Source organism: Diceros bicornis, chromosome 28 (genome assembly GCF_020826845.1).
Source record: "Diceros bicornis minor isolate mBicDic1 chromosome 28, mDicBic1.mat.cur, whole genome shotgun sequence".
Lineage (NCBI taxonomy): Eukaryota > Metazoa > Chordata > Mammalia > Perissodactyla > Rhinocerotidae > Diceros > Diceros bicornis.
Window position 1 is genome coordinate 28035109 of NC_080767.1, and position 15682 is coordinate 28050790.

A 15682-nucleotide genomic window follows, 5' to 3' on the forward strand; every position below is an offset into this window, starting at 1 on the left:
GAAGCCACATGTACCCACCAGGAGAATAAATCGGAAATGTGTTCTGGGAAGTCCTCTATTTCCTCAGCTCTCTGTCCTGGGTCTGCTCACCAGCCCAGGGCACCCCTGGATACAGCAGTGATGGCAGGAGCTTCCTGTGCGAGGCTGTGGCGGCCCCACCACTCTCTTCCCAGCATGCTCCAGTGCTGAAGACCTTGTCCTGCCTCCCCGTCACTCAGCTCTCCAGCCCAGTGCTGTACATGCCTTTTTGGGAAGGCTCTGGCAGTTTTCTCCAAGCCTTCCAGCTCCTTCCCTAGTCTTGACCAGCCCTTCTCCTGGTGACCACGTAACGGAGCAAATTCATCATGAACGGTCACTTGCTCTCATTGCTTGACGGATGTTTGTGTTCCGTGGTGTTCAGGAGGAATGCTCACAGAGGACCGAATGTAGCCTCTGGGAGGCATTCCTCAGAGGCTGGGACATCAGATCGATAGGCAGGAATGTAACCCTCTAAGATCATTCAGGGGAAGGCAGTTCGTCATAGACCCTTGCCATGGAAAGTGGCCCATGGTGAACTTACGGTCTGCCTAAGTGCTGAAAATTTCTTCAGAGAGGGCACCGTTGTGTAAGGCAGAGGTTCCCAAAGTGTGGTCCTGGATGAAGGACATCAGCATCAACTGGGAACATGTGATAAATGCAAATCCTCCAGCCCCACCCCAGAACTACTGAATCAAAGTATTAAAAAATCAGGGCGTGGGCCCAGCCCTCTGTTTTCTTTATTTCTTTCTTTTTTTCCTGAGGAAGATTCACCCTGAGCTAACGTCTGTGCCAATCTCCTACTTTATATGTGGGTTGCCGCCATGGTGTGGCTGACGAGTGGTATAGGTTGTAGGTCTGCACCCGGGATCCGAGCCCTCAAACCCAGGCTGCTGAGGCAGAAGGCGTGGAGCTTAACCACTATGCCACGAGGCCGGCCCCCCCAGTACTCTGTTTGGCCCAGCCCTCAGGGTGATTCAGACACATGGCCAGTTGCAGACCACTGGAGGAGTGGGAAGGGAGAAGGCTGGAGTCCAGCTCTGTCACCTCATCTGTAAACAGGGCCGACGCTTATGGCGGTGGGCTTCTGTAAGGGCAATGAGATTAACTTGCCCAGCACGTGGTTGGTGCTCAGCAATCCCCTCACCCAGTCCTTCATCAAACCAACTTTTGAGGGTCAGCTACACCTGATACTGTTCTGTGATAGGCATAGAATCCACCATGGACCCCAAGACAAGGGCTCCATCAAGAGGAGAAATAAGACCAAGGTAAGAGAAACTTGATTACAAAGGTTGATTGGGGCCCTGAATGCCAACCTAAGCATTTTTCTTTTTTCTTTTTTTTGGTGAGGGAGATTGGCCCTGAGCTAACATCTGTTGCCAGTCTTCCTCTTTTTGCTGAGGAAGATTGGCTGTGAGCTAACATCCATGCCCATCTTCCTCTATTTTGTATGTGGGATGCTACCACAGCATGGTTTGACGAGCGGTGCTGAGGAAGATTGGCTGTGAGCTAACATCCATGCTCATCTTCCTCTATTTTGTATGTGGGATGCTACCACAGCATGGTTTGACGAGCGGTGCATCAGACCTGGCCTGGGATCTGAACCTGCAAACCTTGGCCGCCAAGGCCAAGCGCGCAAACTTAACCACTACGCCACCTGGGCGGCCCAGGAGGATTTTTATTTTAAATGTTTCTATTCCTTTTCTACAACAAAGAAACATAATCCTTGTGATTCCAGCTGCCCTTGGGGCCACGTGGCCCCTTCTCTCCCAGACTCCTCCCAGTCCCCAGTGGGGCTGTTGGGGGAGAAGCTCTGAGCGCCAGGTCCCCCCCTTCAGGGTGAGCGCGTTCCTCCACCACAGTCGTCGTCACCCCCCCCCCCCCCCCCCCCCCCCCCCCGCTCGCCTTGGCCGTGCTCCGGAGGAAGGCAGCGGCGAGAGGCCCTCTTATCGGGCGCTGAGGCCCTGGCTGCTTGGAGAGGGCCTGGCGCGAAAAAGGCGCCTGGGAGAGCAGAACCACGCGTTTGGAATGCGAGCGCCACTCAATGCATTCCACGTGGCTGAGGGTGCTGGGCGGCGCTGGCCCCGACCGAGGGGACCGAGGGGTGGGAGGCGGGCCCTGGCCATCAGCAGCTCCCCTGTTAGGCCCTTGGGCGCCCCTTGCTGCGGCAAGGCACATTCATTTGTGCTCATTTATTGTCTGTCTGCCCCACCACTCTGTGCGCTCGGATGATGACCAGTGATTATCAAGACTAGCATGGTGCCACGAACGTAGACGATGTCAGGAGGATTTGATAAGTGAACACCTAATGAACGATTTATTGGTAGAAGGCATTAGGGATTCTCTCCCTTAAATAAACCCAGCACACAGTCCCCCAGAGTGGTCAGCTTCAGCTAACATTCCTGGAAACCTTCTGGGTCAGGACCTTGTATGTGTAGTCCCAGCCGACTCTCATAACCCAACTGGTCCGGGACTTTCTTACCCAGCTTTGCCCATGATGATAGTTGGGCTCGGAGCTGGTAATGACTTGCCCAAGGTCACACAGCTAGCAAGGAGCCAGTCAGGATCTGAAACCAGGTTAAAGGACTCCAGGTCCAGCGATCTTTCTATCCAGGCTCCAGAGGGAGGGAGCCCTCCTGAAGTGTAATCTACCTTGGCCTCCTGGGGCAGGGGGTTGGGGGGTGGAGGGTGGTTCTCACTGGGATCCCAGAGTTACTAAGACTCATAAAGTAAGGAACGGACCCCTTAAGAAAACAGAGCATAGACACCTCCAGTAAGCTTTTTTTTTTTCTTTAAATTTTTTCCAGCTTCATTGATGTATAATTGACAAATAAAATTGTCAGAGGTTTTTGAGCTTTCAAATTTAAGGGAGAATAATTGCTTTAATGAGGAGTCTGTGATTTTCATGTTGTGTTCATGTAATAGCTATAATGGCATGATTGCTTGACTAACAGGCTCTTTGGGTAAAACCCTAGAAGCCTTCCAATTAAAACTAGGAACCCAATATCTATCCAAAGAACATGAAATCAATAATTCAAAAAGATATATATATGCACCCCTATGTTCATCACAGCATTATTCACAATAGCTGAGACGTGGAAGCAACCCACGTGCCCATCAATGGATGAATGGATAAGGAAGATGTGGTACATACATACAATGGAATACTGCTCAGCCACAAAGAAAACACGAAATCGTGCCATTTGCAACAACATGGCTGGACCTTGAGGGTATTATCCTAAGCGAAATATGTCAGACACAGAAAGACAAACACCGTATGATTTCACTTATATGTGGAGGATAAACAAACACATAGATAAGGAGAACAGATTATTGTTTACCAGAGGGGAAGGGGATGGGGGAGGGCAATGAGGTACAGGGGCACATAGGTTTGGTGAGGGATAAAAGCTAGACTATTGGTGGAACATGAAGCAGACTAGACAGAAACTGAAATATAATAATGTACACCTGAAATGTACACAGTGGTATAAGCTAATATGACCTCAATAAAATAATTAAAAAAAAATTAGGAACTAATTCTAACAGTTATTCTGTTATTCAGTAGTAACAGTTATTTATATGTAACTTGCACACTAATGTACACTAATGGGTCACAACTCGGAATATCCTAAACAGGACTGCAAGCTCCTGATGACTTGCAAAGCCAGGTAAGAGAAGTTAGAAACAAAAAGGGCCTTCAGGGGATCACAGAGGGATTGGAAAACTCTCAGCTCCAGCCAATTCTCGTCCTTCGCGGATGTGGGCCCCATGTCGTCAAATCCGTTTTTTTGTTTTTTGTCTATATTGAATAAGGATGCCTATTACTACTATTATTTAACATTGATCTGCAAGTTTGAGCCATTACAGTGAGATGTGAAGCAAGGAGGTGACGTGAGAAAGATGCTACCTCTTCTTAAGGACCCTGAAATTGGAGTTTATTTTAAATATTTTATTGAACAGTTGTAGCACCTCCACAAGGTAGACAATTATTTTATATATTAGTATTATTTCCATTTTTCACTTACAAGGGAATTGAAGTTCATAGATGATAAGTAACTTGCTTATGTTTATCCACCAAATGGTCCTTGTGCCTCCAGAGGGTCGGTGGAAATTGGAAAGGAGAAAAAATTATGCTGATTTAAAGAGGATCTGTTTGTCCACCTTGAAAACCAAGAGAATTAACTGAAAAAGCTACTGGAATTAATAAGAGAATTCAGGAAAGTGATTGGATATAAAAGGCAGTCACAGTCTTGTTTTTCTGTACCACATACATACAAACATAACGGATCACAAAATATAATTTAAAAAAATCTCAATCATAAAATACCAATGACTAACCTTAACAAGAAATGTGAAAGACCTACAAGAAGGAAACTACAAATCTTTACTGAGAAACATAAAGAGATAAATAGAGGTTCATTCATACTATGTTCTTGGATGGGAAAACTGGATATTGTAAAGATGTCAACTTTTCTCAACTTAATTTGCAAGTTTAACGAGATTTCAATAAAAATATATTAGAAATATTTGATCATATTTATTCTATCTGGAAGAATAAAAAGTCAAAAAAATGTTGAAAGGGGCCAGCCCAGTGGCATAGTGGTTAAGTTTGCAGACTCAGGGTTTGTAGGTTTGGATCCCGGGCGCGGACCTACACACTGCTTATCAAGCCATGCAGTGGCAGGCGTCCCACATATAAAGTAGAGGAAGATGGGCATGGATGTTAGCCCAGGGCCAATCTTCCTAAGCAAAAAAAAAGAGGTGGATTGGCAACAGATGTTAGCTTAGGGCTAATCTTCCTCACCAAAAAAAAAAAAAAAGTTGAAAAGTACAAGTAAAAAAAAAGTAATTTGATGTGTGAAGCAAAAGAACACCAGTCATCTCACATTTTAAAACATACTATAAGGCTATAATAACAAAACAGGGTGGTAAGGGTATAAGAAATTGCAAAGGATCAGAACAACAAAAACAGCCCAGAGAGTACTTAGCATGGACAGGCTTCCGTGTATCATAAAGATGGGCAGCACAAATCATCAGGTAAAGGAAGACTGATTCAACTGCAAGGCTAAGACAATTGGCCAGCCATCTGGAAAAAAATTAAGTCAGAGCCTCTTCTCTCACTTTATATAAATTAATTTCCTGGTGGAGGAAAGATTTAAAAGAAAAAATGAGTCCACAAAAATTAAAAGAAAATCTAAATGAGTATTTTTCAACTGAAAAAATCCTTTTTAACTTTTTATTTTGAAATAATTTAAGACTCACATGAAGCTGCAGAAATAGCACAGAGTTCTGTATACTCCATCACCTAGCCGTCCCCAATGTTAACCTCCTACATAACCATCTGACATGTACAACACCAAGAAATTGAAACTGGTCCAACACTATTAACAAACCACAGACCTTATTTGGATGAGGACATTTTAAACAATAAGAAATACAGCTCAATTTTAAAAATTAAAATCTTTTGTATATTAAAAGATCATAAAAAAACAGAAAGACAAATAATAAAGTGAGAAAAATATTTGCACCAAGTATGACACACATGGTTATTACCATGCTTTCTGATGATTGCTCACAAATTAAAAAGAAAAATACTAACATTTACATAGAAATTTGGACAAAGGGCATGTGTAGCCAATTCACCTAAAATGAAATGTAGCTGGTTAATAACCATATGAAACAGGTTCGTCCTTCCCAGATACCAAAGGAACCTGTGTTAAAATTTTAAAATGCCATTTCTCATCTAGCGAATTAGCACATATTTTAAAAATATAATAAAACTTAGCGAGGTGAGATACGTTCTGATACACTACTTGGGAAATTTAAATTGGTATATCATTTCTGGAAAACAATTTTCAATATGTATCAAGAGCCTAAAAAGTGTTCGCATACTTTGGTCCCCCATAGCACTTCTAGGCATGTCTCCTCCGCAGTGATCAGAAGCACCACCAAAGACCAGATCTTTCATCATGAGATTGAACAGAATTATCTGACAGTAAGGGGATGGTTAAATTACTTCTGACCCCTCCATGCATTGGAATACAACATTGCCATAAATAATAATTTTTCATGGTATAGAAAATTTAATAATAATACAAAATGGAAAAGGCAAGATAAAGAATGGTATACACTTATGATCCCAATTTTGAAGATTGTGTGTGTGTGTGTGTGTGTGTGAGTGTGTGTATCTGGAAGGAAATATATCACCATGTTAATAGTAGTTAGCTCTGAGTAGTGGGATGCTTTTCTGTATTTCCCTCTCCCGTTTAAAAATAATGAGCAGCCATCACTTTTATATTACTATTTTTTAATGGCTTTATTGAAGTATAATTTACTTACCATAAAATGCACCTTACCTTTATATTCCTTTAAATTATTATATATTTTGTGCATGTAAAAAAATTTATACTTAGAAAATAGAACATTATTTAAAACTGAAAACAAGTCTTCTAGACTATCAGGGTTCCACGAAAGAAACAGAACCATATATATATTGCTTACAATATATTACATATATAGTAAGGAAAACTATATATATATTATGTATATGTCTGTATATGTATATATAAATGCCACTGAATTGTACACTTTAAATGGGTGAATTGTATGCTGTGTGAATTATGTCTTAATAACGCTGTTAACCAAAAAATTCCTAGCTCTGCCCTCACTAGCCGTGTGGCTGTGAAGAGTGACCTCACCCCTCTCAGCCTCAGTTTCCTTCTCTGTAAGAAGGTGATAATAGCAGCGCCCTCATGAGATTGTCTTGATGGTTCAGTGAGAGGAATCCTGTAACTGATGAGCACAGGGCTTGATCACATTAAGCCCTTGGTAACTAACAATAGCGGGTATTTACTAGGACTCCCCGGTGCCTGGCTCCCTGCGAGGCCCCCTTAATGTCCGTGACCTCATTTAGTTCTCTAACCGCTGTTATGCCGATTGTGAAGTGGAGGAGAGCGCGGCTAAGCCAGAGCGCTCTAACAGAGGGGCAGCTGCAACCAGCTGTTCCTGATGGCGGAGCGTGGGTTCTGAACCTCGAGGCAATCCTGGTTTTCGTGTAATTTTGTCTCTGTGTTTGCATGGATCTTTTTATTTCTCTGACCCACCTCCCTAGGAGACGTCGGGCTGCACGCCTGGAAGCTAAGCATCACCTACCTACCCACCTTCTTCCGAATCGATTCTCCTTTTCTCTTGCTGAGAATACTTTCCCAGGTATTAAGCGGCCCCAGAGAAAGGCCACACAGACCTGGCACCCGCCCGGAGTTGAGTGGCAGGGTCCGGCCTTCGGGAGGAAGCCCGCTCCTAGGTTGTAGGGAGCTCTTAGCCTCGGCCTCATCATAGAAAATATGCAGATTATGATAATATTTACTTGCCAGGGATACTGAGAGGCTGGCTTTCATGCCCTGAGAGGCCCCAAAGCCATGGAGCCTGGTTCTCCTGAGACCCCCGTTGGCAGAGATGGCAGTCCTGGGGCTGGCCCGCGCCCAGCGAGCTTCAGAGCCAGCTGTGCTGAGGCAGCAAGTACAGCTGCTAAAAATAAAAGTCACGTCTAGCAGGGACGTGGGCCGGCCCAGAGGCAGGGCTCACCCCCGCAGATGGGGTGGGGAAGGAGGGGGCCGGGACACTCACCCACCGCCAGGGCTCCCCTCCTGCAGTGTGTGTGGGGCTGATTCCTTTACCCAGCGCAAGGCCCCCACCCCCAACTACAACAGAGGGGTGGGGCCAAGGCAACTGTCCATCTAGTCAAGGCAATGAAAAAAGTCCTCCAGTGCTGTCCAGTGGAAATTAATGTGAATTAATTAACTCTAAATTTTCTATCAACGTTAAAAAAAAAACAGGTGAAATTAATTTTAATAATATATTTTATTTAATCTAATATTTCGAAACGGTCATTTCAATATAAAATATTAACGAAATAAATTAAATTCTCTTTTTTGTACTAACTCTGAAATATGGTGTGTATTTTAGGCTTACAGCTCATCTCAATTTGGAGTAGTCACATTTCAAGTGCTGTATTAGTTTTTTATTGCTGCTTTAACATATTATCACAAATTTAGTGGCTTAAAACAGCACAAATTTATTATCTTATAGCTCCGGAGGTTAGAAGTCTGGAATGAGTCTCATGGGGCTAAAATCAAGGTGTCAGCAGGGCTGTATTCCTTCTGGAGGCTCCAGGGGAGAATTCGTTCCCCGTCTTTTCCACCTTCTGGAGGCTGCCCGCCTTCCATCCATCACCCCTTCCTCCACCTTCAAAGCACATCATTCCAACCTCTGATGCCATCATCACATCTTCTCTTGCTCTGCTTTAGTGGTTCCTCTGACTCTGACCCTCTGGACTCCCCCCTCATGAGAACACTTGTGATTATACTGGGCCCCCCAGATAATCCAGGATAACCTCCCCATCTCAAGATCTTTAATCACATCTGCAAAGTCCCTTTTGCCATGTAAGGTAGCATAGTCACAGGTTTGGGGATTAGGATGTGGACATCTTGGAGGGCTGTGATTCAGCCTGCCACACGTGCTTTATGCCATGTGTGTTAGCGGCCACTGAACTGGACATTGCAGTTCTAGAGAATTTAGGTGAAAAGTCTAGTGAGATTTCCTAGCTTCACACTCCAGCTCAGCCACCAACTCACTGTGGGATCTTGGGCAAGTCACTTAATGTCCCTGGTTGACTGGACTTTCCTTGGAATAAAATGGGGTTGATAATAACCCACGCTTGGGAAAATGCAACAAGCTACCAGGTAGATAAGTGCTTATTTAACTGTAAAAGGGGGGGGGTCTAACTGTTAGGTTGGAGTGGGGTGCTGCCCTTTTGGGGGAGACGAGTGATAGGAGGGTCCTCAGAGGCCTTCGGGTTCAGCTGCCTCATTTCACAGATGGGAAAACTGAGGCCCAGCGTGGGGAAGCGGCTTGCCAGAGGTTCCCAGTGAGTTGGTAGCTGAGCCAGGAAGGGGATCCAGTGGGAACACTGTCCCCCACCATGTCACACTGCCTGTCCCCTCTGTGAGCCTCAGCGTCCTCACCTGTAAAATGCCAATAATAATGGCATATTTTCAGGGCCGTGTGAAGATCAAAGGATCTCTCGAGTATGAAGGTGCTCTGGGAACAGTGAGAGGACTGTCATGATGACACCTGGGCACTGGGGTTATGGTCTCGATCCAGGGCGAAGGCTGGCTCACCCTCTGCCTCCCTGGCTTGCAGTTCTCTTGATACCCTAGAGGGCCTCAAGGGGGCCTGCCTAGTGTCCTCACAAGCTTTTCCTCTTGTTGACAAGGGGCCTGTGACCTTTCCCTGGAAAGTGACCCCTGCAAGGCCTGGCCCTCACCTGGCTCTGCTCCTCCTGCAGGGCTGTATTTTGGCTGGGGTAGGGGGCCACGCAAGGGCTCTTCGAGGCCTGGGTGGAGAAGCCTGAGCCTGGGGGTCTTGTTCCGGCTCCCCTCACTGGCCGTGCTAGCCTGGGCACATTCCCTGCCTCCCTGTGCCAGCCTGCACGGTGGGTGGGAGCAGCTTAGACCAGAGATGCTCAGAGCTCCCTGCGGTCTAAGATTCTGGGCCTCTCTTCACTGTTCGTACAGGTGCCAAAGGTCAAACAATTCCTGAGTCAAACTCTCCCCGCACCAGCGGGCAAGGCTGCAGGCTGGCAGTAGCAAGGGCGGAGGCAGTAGAACAGGAAACCAGGGCAGCCTCCGTCTGCCAGGGTTTCCCCTCCCCGCCAGCATTCCAGCTCCAGCCTGGACCTCGGGTCGGGCAGGGCTGTCCTGTGGAGTTGCCAGGAGACCTCGGGGCCAGAAGGAGTGGGTGCCGGCATCGGCGGTGAGCCTCTGAAAACTCTCGAACGCAGTTCAAAAAGGAAGGCTCTGGAGATTAACAACCTAGCCCACTATTTAGGCGGGCTCCAGGCCTGTGGGAGAAAGCCATGTGTGTTCTCCCTGGAGGTGCCAGGGACAGAGGACTTTGCGGAGATAGCCGCAGAGGTACACGGTGCCCACCTGCTGGACATCCCTTCGCTGTTGTCTCCTAAGTGCCAGGCTCTGTGCTGCATCTTGCGGCCCAAGGTGAAGATGATGTAGGTCCCTCCATCTTAAAGTCTAAGTGTCATTTTCTAGGCGGGGTCACCAAGGCCCAAGGACGAGAAGGGGCTGGCCTCAGGTCAGCCAGTGATTTGGAGGCAGAGTCAGGACTAGGAGGAAGACAGGTGTTATGGCCTTGACTTATGGCTCCTCAGTGGGTTGGCGGCTGAGGGTTAAGACCATAATAATGGTTGAATAGTCATACTACGTGCTGTTTATAAAACTCACACTATGTGCTCTCTGTGCTAAGTTCTTGCCATGCATTGGCTCGCTTCATCCCACAACAGCCCTATGAGGTAGGGATTTATTATCACCATTTTACACATGGGGAAACTGAGGCACAGAGAAGTTAAATAACTTGCCCAAGGACACACAGCTACCAAGGGACAGAGCGAGGACTTGAACTGCACTGTTGCCCTCCTACACACGTGCTCCTGACCAATGCAAGTGCGAGGCTGGGGAGGCCCTCTTCAGTGACCTGTACCTCCTGACCACCCACCCAGGGAATGCAGCTCCTGTGCTCTGTGGACGCCCTGACTGGTGGCCCCGTGAGGGCAGACAGGGCAGGGTCCTTAGCTCCTCAAGAAGCAGAGGCCAGGGCTGAGAAAAGATGCCAGCAAAGACTCCCATGGAAGAGGGCCTCCCTCAGCCAGACTCCTGGTGCTCAGAACCCACACGGTCAGCACCGGGGGCCGGTATCCATCCCCACCCACCTGTCCACGGTGCAGATGGGAAAACGAGCTCAGAGATGGCAGGTGACTAGTCTAAAGTCCCACAGCAAGAGTATGGAGTCTCTAGAAGGCTGAACACCAGACAATCTCATGGTCTTGAGGGCTGTGAGTGCTCTCACTACCCCCACCCCACGGCCAAGATCTGGACACAGGGGCAGGCAACTCCCCGGGGAGGACAGACTCAGCAGAGAGGAGCCTTTCTCCCCCGAAGTCCCAGGCGCTCGTGTCCCAGTGGGATTCCACCCCACTGCTGGCCCCAGGATTCCTCGACATATGGGGCTGTGCATGGGGTGGGGGTGGGGATAGAAACCACTTGTTCCGATAAAGAGACTCTTCAGTATTGATACCAACACGTTACTGGGTGCAGTGGGAAGGGCTGTGGGCTGTGGCAGAAGACCCAGGTCCCAGCAGGCTCTGCCTCTTGGCAGCTGGGTGCCCAAGCGAGTCATTCTTCTCTGAGCTCCCTCCTCTTATCTGGTCAAAGAACAGAGGCCCCACTGCTGGAAGGATGGATCCCACTGCCCAGAGGATGGTGGGAGGCTGAAGGCAACAGGCGGGAGGGATGATGGCTCAGCTGATGTCCTCCCACTGGAGAGGAATCACAGGCCACCACAGCTGAGCCACCGACCTGCTGGGCGACTTTGCCCTCCCTGCCTGTCCAGTGGTCAGCTGTCCCGGCAATGATCACATGAGCACCCCACAGCCTGGATTTTCTGAGGAGGAAAATGTCTTGAGACGGGTGGGGGTTGAGGAAAGGACTTGAAAAAGAAGGCTGCCCTTGGCCCAGATGACTGTCATATCCTGGCCCCCTCTGGAATGGTCCCTTGAACTCTGTGCCACATGAATTGCTTTGCTTTAACGACAAACACACATCCCAGATGCCGAGGCAGCAAATGAGATCCAGCTCGTGGCAAAGGGTCCCCGGCACACCAGTGGCTCCCCTGACTTCATCCTTTTCCTTCCCTGTGGGCTGCACCAAACCCACCCAAGCAGTTCCATGGGTCGGGTGCTCCAGGCCCAGGCATCTCCTCTGGAGAGGGATCCTGGAGAAGAAGGGCTGCTGGTCGGTCCAGAAGGCACATCACATCTCATTGTTTGTCCCTCTCCTGCTCCCCCAAAGCACTGGAGAGGAAGCCACGGTGCGTAAAACCTCTGACTGTTGAGGCAGAGACCTGCCTGTTGGCTGTGTGACCTTGGGGACGTTGCCTAGCCTCTCTGAGCTTGTTTCTTCATCTATAAAGTGAGGAAAACAGTACCTTTCTCTCAGGTCAGTTATCCATATTAAATGTGGTATTGGCAAATAAAGTAGGTGATCAATAAATGATAGCTATCATCATTTTGTTTTAGTTATTTAAAAATTAATTTGCAGTCTGTGCAGAACTAAAACCGGATGTCCCCTTTCTGTGCCTTTTCCACAACATTATGCTGATCAAGTCACTGGACTTAAGGGTTTGAGCCTGGCATAGACTGATCTGGGTCCAAGTCCTGGCTCTGGCCCTTGTATGACCTTGAGTGAGTGATTTTTACCCCTCAGAGCCTGGGTTTCCTCCTCCATAAGACAGAGATGATAATCCTTGCACCTCCTCGTGGGGTTTTTGTGCAAAGTTCATGAAATGATGCACATAAGCCCTCAGCGCAGTGTCTACCGTTCAGCTGGGCACTCGACGACTGTTCGGGATTCTTGTTTCTGTGATTGTTAGACTGGGACCCCACAGTTACAAAGCTAGTGGCTTCTGCGACCTTGGCATCCTCACAAAACTGTGAGATCAGAATTTTCACCCACGCGGCAGAAAGGAAACTGAGGCTTAGCAAGTAGCTGGGTCAGTAAGGGAGAGTGGGTCCTGCTTGCGCCGCTGGGGTTCAGCTGCTTCAAGGAAGAGGAGCCATCACTCTCCCCAGCCCAGGCTGGGGCACAGGGTCCCGCTCACCAGCTTCTGGACCCACTGTCTCTCCCAGACCCACACGGTGAATCCTCTCCTAGGATTTCCTGAGCCTCACCTGAACACCGGATGCAGGACAGAGAAGAGTCCAGGAGAGTTGCGATCGGGGCCCACCCCTCTCAGGCAGTCACTTCCCTTTCTTGTGCCTCAGTTTCTCCATCTGAGAACAGTCTTAGTAATTTCAGCCCTGGCTTTGGCATCAAAAGACTTGAGTGTGATCCTGATTCCACCACTTATTCGGAGTGGCTTTGAGCAAGTTACTTCCCTTTTCTCAGTTTCTGTGTCTGTGGGCTATACAAAGGGGATTATGGTAGAATGTCATAACAGGATGTTACGAGAAAAAGGAGCATAAAGCTGTAATTATTACGATTTTAATTGCATCTTAAAAGTCTGTGTGTGTGTGTGTTTGTATCTACTGTTTCAAAAAAAACAAAATTTACTAACATGTTCCTCATAGTACTCTCCGGACACTGGGCTCATGGGTGATTTTTACTTCCTTGTGTATCTTTTGTAGTTTTCCAGTTTTTCTACAATGAGTATGTATCTTGCAATCAGAAATGAACAATTAAAGGCATAAAGAACCGTTGTCCCTACTGCTCAGCATCGTCTAGGATCACCTGTGGACACCAACGAGGTGGCCTGTGAGCCGCTGAGTGACAGCCAACGCGCGGGTGCCGACTGCTCACCCTCTCCTCCGGGGCACCGTCAGTTTGGCTTCAGTGGTCCCACAGGGCTGGCCCTCTGGCTGGGAGCAGAGGGACCCATTGCCTCCCAAGGCCTCCCAGGAAGATGAGACCTCATCGCGGCTAAGACACAGACTTCAGCCAAAGGAAGCTTGAAGAGGAAGGCAAGTAACTGGAAGCAAGAGACCTGGCTTCTAATTCCAGCTGTCTCCCCCGCTCCCATGTGGGCAAGGCCCCTGCCTCTCCCGCCTCAGCCTCCGAACCTTTAAGAGGGGATTACACGGTGGGCGGTTGTGAGGACCCAACGAAACAGTGGCTTTGCCTGCCCCTTGCCTCCCCTCCCCTTGAATCACCTGGAAGAGGCGCGATGCCAGGTGTTTGGTGCACTTAACACAGGGCTCCTTTGGAAGATAGATTACTGTTTGAAATCATCCTGCTGTTAACAGCCCAGAGGGTCACACACAGGTGATCTGGGATCTCCCCCTCCCACTGCTCCCACTTTTGGGCAGTTGGGACTGCCTTCAATGCCCTCTGTGCTCCAGCCTGTCCTACCTTTCTGCCTTCCCCCCGTGGGTATGCCTCACAGACCCTATCTGTAGCCAAGACTGCTTCCCATCGCCGAGTCTTTACTCTCCCCCATGTGTCTAGCCTCTGTAGCTCAAAATATTTTAAGGCTGAGTTTAAATGCCACCTTTTCCATGAAGCCTTCCCTGCTGCACCCAATGGATCGGGGATCCTGTACTTTCTCTGAGCTTCTCAGTTTCAATGATCTACTTATATATCTGTTTTCCCCACTGAACTAAGAGCTTCTTGAGGGTCGGGGGCACATCTTACCTTTCCCTCCCTAGGGTCCAGCAGAGTGGGTCTCAATAAAGCTTTGCTGAAAGAATGGCTGCGACTCAGATTGTTCAGAGAGTAAGTCTCTCTTCCCATCAGAAATAAGCAATGAAAGGTATAGAGTAATAGTTCTCCCTGGTAGTAACTTGTCCTACACATGCCTTGTTGGCTCAGCACTCAGTGAGTAGGGACGAAGATGCTATTTGTCAGGACACCAGCTCTGAGGCAGAAGTCCCCATCACTTGCTAGGACAGACCTTCCCTTGTTATTTACACTGGTCGAGGGGAAGCAAGTCAGTCTCCATTACTGACACGCTGACAGCGGTGGGGACAAGAAAAAGAAGCCCTGACGTGCCTGTAGCAAGATGCCACTGCACATACACAACACTCGTGCTCCATTCTCGCATCTGGGCCTCGTGAAAACCTCGTGAGCTGGGCAGGGCCAGGGAAGACGCTTCCCCGTTTTCAAATGAAGGAGCTGAGGCAGGACAGGGTGCCAGGTTTGGACCCAGGTTGGATCTGCTTTTCCAATATATTGAGCCCACTGTGCCATGCTGCTCCCTGACCTCCTTTGTGAGGCTCATCCTCACAAACGCTGGGCTGGGAGAACAGGCAGGGCTGCCGACCCATTTTACAGATGAAAACCCTGAGGGTGTGAGCAGTGAAGTCGATGGCAGCCTCAGCAAGCAGAGGAATAATAAGCTGTAAGATGTCCTGACCTGGAGCCCTGAGTGGCAACATGAATCTCAGGGCTCCTAGAACGTCGGGTGAGGGTCCCTGCAGGATCTGGTTGTGTGGGGTATCCAAGGTGAGAAGACGAGCACGGGCCACGGCCAGGCCATGACAGGCAGGCAGTGGTGCCCGAGGCCTTTCTCTCTCCAGCCTCTCCTGTGTGGCATCTCCTTTGAGGTTCGCGAAGCCACTGAGGGAAGCAGGCTGGGGTGGGCCTCCCCACTGTGGAAAGGAGAAGGCTGAGGCCGAGAGGGGATGCTCCTGCCAGCACAGTGCCTTGGCTGTTACCTGTGAAACTGACAGCACCACCTGGAAGTCAGCAATGGTTATTTCAGACTTGGCTCAGTGATGATGACCAGCTTCCACAACCACACACTGCACGAAAACTTCAAAAGATGAAAAAAAAATTCTTTCTTTGGTTTTTATACATATTTAAAAGGACAACCTCTGCTCAGTGGCTCAGAGGCCCTGATCAACCAACTAGAGAAGTGAATACCTTGGGTAATCAGGAGACATGAGATTCTGGAAAGTGCTGACAGTGGGGCCCCCAGGCAGGGAGAGAGGAGGGTTTATGCCCCTCTCCTTCTCCATGCTCCTTCTGGCTGCTCCTGGGAGCTCAGTGACCTGGTTTCACCCGGAGGAGGTGAAGGGGAGTTTGCTGGTGGGGGCCTGGGA